Raw genomic sequence first — 13,081 nt, forward strand, 5'->3', positions numbered from 1 at the left:
TTAGAGAGAAAAGGCGTCACTTCTACTTGGTACAGTTAAGAAAAGCTTAAGTGAGGAGACAGGAATTGAGCTTTGCCCTGAAGGATGGATAGGATTTGAATACCAGACATTTCAGGTGGCAGAAAGGAGGAAGAAAATGAGGAAAGGTTGAGACATGCCTGGTGGAGTTCATTAAAACTGAATTGCATTGGATTGGATTGCTCTGCACTGAATTGCAACAGAGGATTCTGGAGGGAGAAAAGGCTGGAAATGTAGGTGGGGCAAGAACTTCTTATGAAGGTGGAGCACAGATTTTGAAGGACCTTTTATACAGTAGAAAGAGTTTGAATTTTACCATATCATCAATTAGTCATTGAAGGATTGGGGTGGGAATCTGGGGAAGCAATTAAATTGTACATATCCTTTGACCCAGCAATACCACCAGTAAGTCTATACCCCAAAGGGATCAAAGAAAGAGAAAAAGGACCTATATGTACAAAAGTATTTATAGCAGTTTGGTTTTGTGGTGGCAAAGAATTGGAAACTGAGGGGATGCCCATCAATTGGAGAATGGCTGAACAAGTTATGATATATAAATGCAATAGGATACTGTTGTGCTGTAAGAAATAATGAATGAAATGGTTTCAGGAAAACCTGAAAAGACTTATATGAATTGATACAAAGTGAAGTGAGCAAAAGCAGGAGAACCATTTATATATAACAGCAATATTTTAAAGATAATCAACGTTAAAAGACTTAGCAACTCAAATCAGCATAATAACCAATCATAATCCCAACGGATTCATGATGAAACATGCTATTCACCTCCTGATAGAGAATAGTCAGAATATAAATTGAAGCATATTTCTCTTTCTTACTTTCTCTTGCTTTGGAGCGAGGTGTGTGGCTAATGCAGAAATTTGTTTTGTATGACTATCCATATTTGTCATGGGTTTTGTTTGTCTTGCTTTCTCAATGAGTAGGGGAAGGAGAGAATTTGGAAGTGAAAATAAAATTAAATGGAATTTTAAAGAAAAAAAAAGATTTGGAGGAAATGACATATCAAAGAAGTATTTTAGGAAGCTTAGTCTGGTAAAAGTATTTAAGATGGCACCCAGGTGATAGAAACTAGAGGGAGCAAGACCATAATATCTAATGAGTTAAGGTTCTCAAGAGAGTTAAGAATCCCTCTGGAATTACCTGTGGTCAGTCATAGTGGAAAACTACCGTAAAGAATTGTTATTTGAGGTTTACATGCCTCGGCGCACACTGGCCTGGGGCTCCGCAAAGTGCACGGTGTTCCACCCACTGGTTGTAGCCATTGCCAGGGCTCTGGCACCTCATGTCATCACCACTCACTGACGCCTACATGGGCCTGGCAAAATTATAATGATTGGAAGCCTAGTGAGGGCAGTCATGTGACTGTCAGAGCGGCCATCCCATTGGCTGGGGCTGCGTGGGGTGTTTCTAGGTTTGGGGGAGGAGAATTGGGCATTCTAGGTGGAAGTTGGAAAGCGATAGGCATTCTGCTGCATATTTTCAGCTGATTCCTGGGCAGTGGTATTTTTTCAGGTATTATAATTTCCCTTTCCCCATTTTATTTCCTTTCCCTTGATCCTACTGATCCTGTTTGTGTGTGTTTTTTTTTAAGTTTGTTCTTGTTAAAATAAATCTTGTTCTGTTTTGAGAGAGGCTACCGGTCTCCTTTCTTACCCCAATATTGCGGCGAGCCACTTAGCTAGCACTCCCCAATTAAAAATTGGTCTCTACACTACAAAGGTTATACTGAAGGAAGATGAAGAAGAATCTTTTCAATAAGTCCCAGGGAAAATCCAAGGTTAAAGGTGAGGCTCATGAAAGAGAATAGGAAACTGCATTACAAAGAAACATGAGGGGGCAGCTAGGTGGCTCAGTGGATAAAGCACCAGCCCTGGATTCAGGAGAACCTGAGTTCAAATCTGGCCTCAGACCCTTGAGACTTACTAGCTGTGTGACCCTGGGCAAGTAACTTGTTAATGCTAAAATTCTAGCTAGTCTGTCTAAAATATCTAATGAGTGGTCGCCAATAAATTATAAGCTTTATCAAGAGTTAGACTTTTAAGCATTTCATAAAAATAATAAGAATTTGGTAAAGAGAGAGAGAAAGGCCTACATTCATTTATCTATTAAAGGGAGAGCACATTTCTTTCTCTCATCTCCACCAGCGTCCTCAGGAAAGAGAAAGAGTCAGAGTGCCCGGCTCCCCCTTCTTCCTCCCACCAGCAAACATCACTTCCTGATGCGTCATTCCAATCTTTACACGCTTAACCCTCATTGCCCCACAAAACAAAACAACAACAACAAAGAAACATGAAAAAAAAAGTTAAGGGAAAGAAAACCATGGAATTTGTCAATAAAACTTATCTCTTTTGGCCTAATGAATAAATTGTGCATTGAAGTTTATAATCCTTTATTAATAAGATCATTAAACCTGTATCATAAAATGAAACCAAATGTTTAAATCTTTTATCAAGCTCCCTTCTCACTCCCTAACCTTAATCCTGCATAACTTACTTCCCCCTGCTTAATTCCTGTCCCCACTAGCTCATCAGCTTTCAGGGAATTTAGTAAGGGTGGAATGGGTAGGGTTACATCCACGGGACAGAAATTGTAGGAGATCTATCTGCTATTTGTCAGAGTCTAGGGTAAGGAGGTCTCACCAGGAGATCTTCTTTGCACATTAAGGTAGAAGCAATGTTTAAGAACCATGCCTTGTGGTGACTGTAGGTTCCAGATTTTAAGCAAAGATATGAAACAGACTCAGATTTCTCTTGGTCCTTAGAGATCCCTGGGCATCACATTCTGGCTTGTGAAAGATAATGTAATACTTTGTGTTCCAGTTATTGGACAGCTCTGAGAATGATATGTGGTTTTGTTTATAAGGAAAAGCCAAACCCATGAGAAAATTCCCAGAACAATGATTGTAACTTATGACAACAGAAGAGAATGTGTAATCTCTCTCTGTGCCCTGACCCGTGTTTGCTGATGCATAACTATGTAAGATTATTTTCTTTTCTTTAGTCTTTTAAGGAAGGTGTGCATTTTCCCCTAAAAAATGTTTTGTTTTGTTTTGTTTTTACCCAAGTTTTTCTGCTTCTTTTTGAAAGAGCCAAAAGGATCCTGGCTAGAGTCTAAAGTATGCAATCTGTAAAGTATCCTGTCCATTTTAGTTAATTAGGCTAATCATCTTCCAACCAGATGATGGGGTCCTTTCACTGAGTTATTAATAATAGCCATCAATTATATGAAGTGCTCTGGTTTTCAAAGCATTTTGTATATTATAAACTTACTTAATCTTCACACAAGTCTGTGAGATAGACAATGAAAGTATTATTTCCATTGTAGAGATGAGGAAACTGAACCTTAGAAGGGTTAGGTCACACAGTTAGTAAGCACAGACAGAACAGGAACCAAGTAGCACATGATTTAGAACTGGAAGGACCCTTAGAGGTCATGTAGCCCAACCTCCTCATTTTAGAGATGTGGAAACTGTGTCCCACAGGGGATAAGTGATTTATCCATGGTCACACATCTGGCAAATCACAGGCTCCAAATCCATTGTTCTTTCCACTATGCCACAACTGCCTCTGCCAAGCAGTTCCTGGATTCTACTCTGGAGACAGTGGCATTTCAGTGATAAAGACAGAGATCCTAGAAGAGGAAGACGTCAACATTTATTCAACATTCAATAGATGGATATTAAGTGAAATGCTCTCTGCTAGCCAGTAGGGGAGATATAATGATAAAGAAGATGTGGTATTTACCCTCAAAGGATTTATTCTCCATAAAATAATAAAATAGGTTTACCTAGAATTTTTCTGCACTTATTTTTTAGGAAAAGGGCAAATCACAACAAAACAAATTCACATCACAGACTGTAAGAAACAGAAATAGGTTTTGGGTCATGACACATTCAGACCAATCTCCTAGTGTTTTACATTCATTATACTGTAATAAGAAAATTAATTTTGAGGGGTGGCATGGTTCAATATAATGGAAACTAAACATAGTTAAAAAACTAGGGTCTAGGTCCCAACTTAGATGTTTAATAACTTAGAAAGCCACTGAATTCTCTGAGTCTCTGTTTCTTCATCAACATTTTTTATTACCTATATCACAGTATTATTATTTAGAAAATACTTTGCAAACCCTAAGGTATTAAATAGATGTGTTATATTTAGAAAAAAAAACTTCTTTATCAGATTATGGTCATCATCAGTCAGAATGAGGCCACCACCCCCTAGACTCAATGTGCTACCTAAGAAAGCAAAAATGATATTAAGGAAAATAAAGATGGGGAGAGCAGCTGTAGCAGGCCAAGTACAAAGAGAAGAGGTCCATGGTGGGGGTGACAATATTCATGGCATAAAGATCTCTAGTCCCAAGACAGCTGAAAGAAGGGAATGACTAGAAAAAAAATCAGTAACTACCAATGTCTACTCTCTCCTTTCAAAAAAATTTTGAGAATGAATTACACATGTGTTCATGGTATCCTTGATGAAATATGAGAAGAGAACAAACCAGTTTCACAAGTAATATTCCAAATCACACCACATCTTTATTAGTTACATAATGAACTGAGAGTTGTAGAGAACACAAGATCTCACTGTGTTCATTGACTTTTTTTAAATAGTCAAATCGATCTGGTAGAGCAAAACATGGGCATAGATGCCTTTTTTCCAACAAGGTGCCTCCCATGCATATGTTAAGAGTACATAGATTTCTTCATAGATAAAGTAACAAAGATAGCTTTTTAACATGGTTCTCTGACTATTAAAATCGGTGAAGCATAAAACAAGGAGGCCTGTTCCTCACTGAAGGTATTTGCTATTGCCATGGATGTCCCAGGCAGTGTAGAACAGTGGGGGAAAATCTTGATTGGCAGTCAGAGGACCTAGGTTTGAATCTTAGTTCTCCTATTCACTGGCTGTGTGACCTTAGGTAAATCATTTAGCTTCAGAGCCTCAACATGATGTAATGGATCAGGTATCAAGCATAGATTCAAAAAGACCTGGATTGGGGCAGCTAGATGGCACAGTGGTTAAAGCACTGGCCCTGGATTCAGGAGTACCTGAGTTCAAATCCGGCCTCAGACACTTGATACTTACTAGCTGTGTGACCCTGGGCAAGTCACTTAACCCCCATTGCCTGCCCCCCCAAAAAACAGACCTGGATTCAGATCCTAACTTAGAAATTTCTTAACTGTGTGGCAGTGGGCAAGTAATTTAACCTCTATGGTTCTCAGTTTCTACATATGTAAAATAAAGAAGCTGGACTCGACCTCTAAAGTCCTTTCTAGCTCTGAATCTATGATCCCATAAACTCATTTGACTCTTTTCTTCCCCTAAACCTTTTATCTAAGGGTCTAGATGTCAAAAATCTATAATCTGATAATACTTGCTATAAAATCCCAGTATTGTTAGACTTTTATATTTCTTACCCCTTTGCTGAGGTCACTGGAAGAGGATAGTCAGGTAGTAGACCATAATTTCAAAAGGCCTCACAGAGTAGCTGGGATGGCCAGGGCTATCCTGGGCACTAATGAGATCTAGGTTCAAATCCCAGCTCTACCATTAAATCACTAAGACCTAAAATCTCTGTATCAATTTCCTTATCTATGAAATAAAAATATTCATATTTGTATGGTCTATCTCAATAACCTACTAGTTTGAAAACTGATGTATAAAGGTATTAATATAATAACTGATAAACTTTAGTAGTAGATATTTCATCATATAAAGGAGTGATTTCTAAGGAGAAGGCCAGGTTCCCCTGGAATTTTGGACTGACCCTAAGGGGTATGTAATCAATCAGAAGATAGAAAGATGGAGAGAAGGAAGGAAGGAAGGAAGGAAGGAAGGAAGGAAGGAAGGAAGGAAGGAAGGAAGGAAGGAAGGAAAGAGAGAGAGAGAGAGAGAGAGAGAGAGAGAGAGAGAGAGAGAAAGAAAGAAAGAAAGAAAGAAAGAAAGAAAGAAAGAAAGAAAGAAAGAAAGGAAGAAAGGAAGAAAGGAAGAAAGAAAGAAAAAAGAAAGATGGAGGCCACCTTCCCAGCTATAGCTAATCATGGTATTTTTCTTCAATATAACAATTCCTATGTTTATCACTTTAGATTCCTTCCTCCAGTGTACAGCTTCCATCTTCCCCCCTTCAGCTGATTGTTGGCCCCTTAGGGAAGTTATAACCTAACCGGTACTACTGCATCCACAGTAGCAACTTTTCAAGTGCCATTTGAAAAATTACCCTCATTCTGCCCAGCACACCTACTCCCTATCCTACAGGTTGCTGGCGGTCAAAGTTTTGGATGGAACAGAGTGTTTCTTAAGAAATGAGCAGGTACAAATGGGTTGTGATCTGCATCTCAGATCTTATTCCATTATCTCTCTCCAGAAAAGAAATCCACTGTTCTTTCAAACTTCCCTATTTCTTGTATGGGCGCCTCCATACTTCTAATTACCTAGGTTCACAATTTCAATGTCATCTTCATATCCTCATTCTCACTCACCCCATATAACCAATCAGTTCCCAAATCTTATAGTTTCTATCTCCACAACATCTCTCACATCTGTCTCCTACTCTCTACTCATACAGCCACCACCTGACTTTAGGCCTTTCTCAATTCTATTGTGTAAGACTATTGAAATAGATTCTCAATTGGTCTTACAAGTTCAAGTTTCTACCCTTTCCAAACAATCTTCCACCCAGCTGATGATGTTCCTGAAGCATTCCACTTTCCTACTTAATAAACTCCATTGCCCTTCTATTAACTGTAGGATAAAATATGATTTCATCTTGATCTCATTCCTAATTTCTACTTCTAATGTAAGCTTTATAACATATATAATTATCACAATAGTACTAGTGTCAACTTAGAAATAAGTTAATTTGTACATATTAAAGGGATGTGATTTTTTTTTTACCAGTGGGATGAATGATCAAAAAAGTCTGGAGAGGACTGTTCTAAAGGAGGACAAGAAGCATATGAGAGGAAGAACTGAGGTTGAGGGGGGAACCGAGATGTTATTTGAATTCAAAAGAGATTCAAGGATAGGGAAAGGAGAGAAAGCATAATTGAAGGTGCTTAATAAATATGAAATATTGCTGAATGAAGTTGTCAATTAAAAGGGCTCAATTAGAGTTTTCTCTTAGTTCTAAAGATATTTGCCCAGTTCTCTAAGGAAGCCAGGTCATCATCATTCTGTTCTTAAGAAAGGCTAACATAGTCTAATACTCTTCTCTTGGCTGAAAAGTTTCAACCACTATTGGGCAGGCCTAGAAATTGCTGACAGTTTGTGGGGAAATGTGATGAAAACAATAAGCTTCTGTTTGACACAGTGTCTTTCTTGGATTTCTCTTTCTCACTCTTTGTTCTTTCTCAGTCAAGGCACCCATGTATAAATATGGCCTCTACTCATTCATTTCAACTGTTTATTCAACACATAAATCATCATGATGAAATTGGTAGTATCTTTGGAAGGGTAAGACAATGCTTGGTCTTGGATTGGGGCAGGGAAAGAAGTGTGAGTAAGTTCCTCTGGGTCTTGGAGAGCAGTGGAGTAGAGAAGGCCAAAAGAAACAGGACTGGAAATATGATTGGAGGAATATGAGAGATACTGAGTGTTTGGACAGCAGGAGACTAATCAGCATATGGAAGGGTGTGTATGTACCAACAGTCCAGGTGAAGAAACAGAGTCTAGATTCCAGAAAATTGACACAAGCAGAGAAGTCTAGATCCAAAGAGATAAAAGAAAGTCTGGCATCATAAAGATGAGCAGCAGAGATCAGGTACCCAGGCTTCTCTCCTTCTATACCATCTTTTTTGGTTATTGGCTCCCATGTAGTGAATTAGCATCTCTATGCAAATGAATTCCAATGCACGCATACACACAAACATACACATATACACATATGTTTTATACATACACACAGGGAGGGGATAAACATTTATTAAGCACCTACCATGTGCCAGGCACTGTGTTAAGTACTTTACAAATATTATCTCATTTGATCCTCATGACAACCCTGGGATATAGGTGCTATTTCTTTTTTTTACAATTAAAAAAATTGAAGCAGAAAGAAATTAAGTGAATTGTCCAGGGTCACACAGTTAGTGACTTTCTAAAGCTGGATTTTAACTCAAATCTTCTTAATTCCAGACACAGAATTTTATCTACTGTGCCACCTAGCTACCATATAAATATATACATACATATATATATATATATACATATATATGTAAAATATGCATCTCTATATGCTATATATGTAGTAGTAGTAGGCTTCCACCAGTCGCGAATGACCATGGATCAGCGCCTTGAAGAGCCACAGGCCACAGTGTGGCTGTGCAGTCTGATATGGGAGCCACAGCTCCTGCCACAACGAGGACATCGGAAAACTGCGCTCTCTGTTGCCCATTGGTTCCTGCGTCTCATTTGTTTTTCTTCCTCCCGAGCTTGAAGGCCCATCTCAGCTGAGCGCAAGCTGCTATATACGTAATCCTAGTCCTTTTCCATTCATTCTTAAATTTTCTTTGTTTGGTTGGTTTTTGGTTTTTGGTTAGGCAATGAGGGTTAAGTGACTTTCCCAAGGTCACACAGCTAGCAAGTGTCAAGTCCCTGAGGCCAGATTTGAACTCAGGTCCTCCTGACTCCAGGGCTGGTGCTTTATCCACTGCACCACCTAGCTGCCCTTTCCATTCATTCTTGCATCACCAACTGCCAGGTGAACATCTCTAGCTTGATATCTGTAAGATATAGTCCCTTTAAGGTACTGCTCTTTTTATATGGTGCTAAAAGGGCAAAAAAAGGCACTTTTGCATAAGAAAAAAAATTAACTGAACTGGTATAGTCTGTAGAGTATTGCCTCTTTAATAAGAAAACATCTTAGTACCTGTAATGAGTAGGAAGAGGATTTTGTTTTAGTAAAAAAAACTACTTTAGAAATCTGTGTATAAAAAGGCAGTTTTCAGATAAGATGAGAGCATTTGGGGGCAAAAAATGAACTGTAGGCTTAAATTACTTTGTAGAGGATATTGGATGTAGGATGATGTCTCTTTTATATGTGAATAGTTTGATGGTTTAAAGGAGATGAGAAAAGTCTTCATTTATTAAAAACAAAATATAAATGTAAAGAAATAATTTTCAAAGGTACACATCATAGAAGAGGTCTGCTTTGAGAACTGATAAATGGCTGGAAATGTAGTGACTTATGTCCCCTCAACTCATTTGCATATAACTAGGTAGCACAGTAGATAAAGCACTGGCCCTGGATTCAGGAGGACCCCGTGCCCCCCCTCCAAAAAAAGAATAAAGGGGTAAAGTTCAAAATGAAAAGCTATTTCATTGTTTTGCAACTGTGGAATAATTAAATAAGGAATAATTCAATACATGGGAGCCAATAACCAAAAAATAGGGTATAGAAAGAGAGAAGCCTGAGTACCTGATCTCTAAATTTGAATTTAGGGAGATTTGGTGTAATATAAGTCACTGAATACTAGGAGTAGCAGGCTCCGACTTGAGCCATTAAATGTATACTAAAGATGGGGCAGCTAGGTGGCGCAATGGATAAAGCATCGGCCCTGAATTCAGGAGGACCTAAATTCTAATCTGACCTCAAACACTTGGCACATACTAGCTGTGTGACCCTGGGCAAGTCACTTAACCATTATTGCCCTGCCCCCCCCCAAAAAAATGTATACTAAAGATGAGCAAGTCTGGCTGGACTGGTCAAGATCAGGAAAGACAATAATGACTCAGTAGGAAATCCAAAAGCCAATTCTGTTGGTACTGCTTAAATAAGGGCAGCAGGAACAGTTGGATGGCAGGAGGTTTCAGCTACAAAATTCATGATTGGCAGAAGAAAAGCTAGAGCTTACAGAAAGAGAACTTCCTTTCCAGCTACAGTCCATTATTCCCACTTACAGCAGGAGTTCTTCATGTTTTTGTGTGTCATGGACTCCTTTGGTGGTCTGGTGAAGCCTATGAACTCTTTCTCAGAATGTTTTATTAAAAAAAAAAATCATGAGTTTACAAAAACAGCCAGTTATATTGAAGAAAAGATGCCATTTTTCTCATTTGAGTTCAAGGGCCCCCTGAAATCTATCCATGGACCTTAGAGTACTGCAAGTTAAGAATCCTGGGCCCAGAGTTTGAGAAAAATGAAACCTCTCAGAATGATTTGCTACTCTTTACCTCCCTCGCTGGTTTGAGAGAGAAAAACAAAAAGAATCAAGAGGTTTTACGACTGCTTTTCTATATAAGAAGAGATGCTGAGATTAACTTTGGATGATACAGAATCCTGGTGAGTGATGATCTGGCTGGGCCAGAGAGAGAACTTTAAAGGTTTTTCTGTTTGCTGCAAGGTGATTGGTCGACCCAGTATTATGTTGGGCTGGGTTTATGTGATTTGCCCAGAGAGGGCAAGCTTAATGAGCTTTGCAGTGCCCTGGCTTAAAGGAAACTGCTGTCCAAATTAAGAGGTAACACATTCTCAGTACTCTTTCAAGGGTGATTATGAATTGAAATAGCATGTAATGGTACAATTAGGTGGCACAGTGCATACAGCACCAGCTCTGGAGTCAGGAGAATGTGAGTTCTAATCTGACCTCAGACACTTTGACCCTGGGCAAGTCACTTAACCCCAATTGCCTTGCCTCTAAAAAAGAAAAAAAAAACAAAGAGCATATAAGTGTTATACTGGCTTAGCTAGATACTTCTTCTTCTTGTTGTTGTCCTTGAAGATGACCATGACATCAGGAGGTGATGTCATGACTTGCAGTAAATTGCAGTAAATTGGATTTAAGTGAGGGAGGACTGTGCAAGGTCACCAACCTCACTCTCTCCTCCAGAGCCATCTGGGTCCAGTGACAAGATATTATATAACAGGATGACTGGAGATAGTCCCAGATGTTTAAGGCAATTGGGGTTAAGTCACTTGCCCAGGGTCACACAGTTAGTGAGTGTCTGAACTGAGATTGGAACTCAGGTCCGCCCAACTTAAGGGCCAGTGCTTTATCCACTGCACCACCTAGCTGCCCTGCTCAGCTAGAGAGTAGTTAGGGGTAGAAGTGAAAGTAAGCAGAGAAGCATTCTCATGTGGTACAGATGGTCATGAATGGACCAATGACAGCTACACCAATAGTCCAGAGCTGTGCGACCTCAAATCTTTCTGTGCTTCCCTTACAGATTTTTATAGTGTCTGCCACTATTCCCGAAAGGGGCAGAGTATATTAGTAGTAGAGTTGGATCCAGATTTTTATATGGACTGTGATGTATTTATTATGTCTGTATTTTTATATAAATTACTGTATTTGTATATAAATGTCAGTGATCATCATCACCAGAAGTACTTGTGGTAGTGATAGTAGAAGCATTAGGAAAACATGGCTTCTAGTTTCCGTATAGATAGAGAGGATTAAAAATGTATACTTCCCAATCCCCAAAACCTTTCTGTTAGAGTCTTCATTAGTGTTCACTTATGTTCCACTCTGATCCTAGGCAGAAGGAGAAATTTGGAACAACAGGGGAAAGTTTAGTATAGGTTTGTAAGATGAAATTACTACTAACTCCAAAGAAGAAAGGAATTTTTTCTTTACATAGCTATTTCTAAGTGAAAATGTATGCCCTGAACTAATCTTTGTAAACTACCAAAACATCTTGTGCATTGCAGTTTTTACCTTTGATGTAAATCCCAAGTTTTGAAACTTAAGTCATTATTAAGGGAGAGATACTGACAATTGAATTACGTCAAATTCAATTGTGTTAGAAGGTACCTCCATTAAAAGTCCCTCCCACAGGAGGTTAAGCAGTATTAAGACTTATGACAGGAAGTAATTATGAAGACCTAGCCAGGAATGCATTTAGAAATCAGTGAAAGGAACCCTTTTTCTCTCCAAAATAAATAACAGGAAGATTCATACAAATTCTAGCACATTTCCAAAATTTACAGTGAGTAGTTGTGAGGTCATTGTTAAATGGCTGGAATTGCTCATTCATCTATATCTGGTAAGCTCAGTTGATAAGAGAAGGGTTTCCCAATTTAACTTTATTTCAGTCATGACACATTTTAGAACTTACTTTAAAAAAAAGTTTTGATTATGCCGTTTTAAAACATCACAGTCATTTCCCTGATATTTACCCTCCCTAGTAACAAAGAAAAAGAGTTAAGCAAAAACTACTACATAATGATTATGTCTGATAGTATATACAACATTGTATCTCCCTAGTCACCCACATTTCTTTAGAGAAAAGGGAAGTCTCATCTATGGACTTTCCAAAAGACAGAGGAGAATGATGCCCTATTTGTCCTCCCTTCTTCTCTGCCTCTATCCTGCCATTCATTGCTCTAGCCATTTGTCCGTCCATGACCCCTCTCCCAATCACACATACACATTTGTTCATCTAGTATGGCTATAGAATATATCTGTACATATGTATAATCATACCAACTATTCATTTTCCTTACTGTCTCTACCATCTGTACTACCACCATTATCATCCTAGTCCAAAATTGGGAAAAAGAGAGAGAGAGAGAGAGAGAGAGAGAGAGAGAGAGAGAGAGAGAGGTGCCAAAACACCAAGGATATCTTTCAGAGTAATCAAAGTTTCTTTACTTTCTTTGGATAACAGTTAGTGAAAGCACTACACTAATGAGATGGTGGATGGGCCATTTAGCTTTATTTCCATTCCATGGCTATATCATGTAACCCTAAACTATGTACCTCTATCTCACAAATGAGTACCACTGGTCATTTAAAAAATATATATTTTAGATACCTGTAGCAGGATTGGTTCAAAGCCCTCCTTACTCTTGGGGAAGAAAAAAAAAACCTTCAGAAGTGCTCACCCTACCCATGGTGTGTCTGTAGCCTACTCATTTGAATGGAAGCTCATTAGAATTATTAATTCTCTGAACTTCAAAGAGAAGTCTCAGGGGCAGCTAGGTGGCGCAGTGGATAGAGCACTAGCTGTGGAGTCAGGGGGACCTGAGTTCAAATCTGGCCTCAGACACTAACTAGCTGTGTGACCCTGGGCAAGTCACTTATCCCCAACTGCCGAGAGAGAGAGAG

The sequence above is a fragment of the Dromiciops gliroides genome, chromosome 2 (assembly GCF_019393635.1).
Source record: "Dromiciops gliroides isolate mDroGli1 chromosome 2, mDroGli1.pri, whole genome shotgun sequence".
NCBI classification, from domain to species: Eukaryota; Metazoa; Chordata; class Mammalia; order Microbiotheria; family Microbiotheriidae; genus Dromiciops; species Dromiciops gliroides.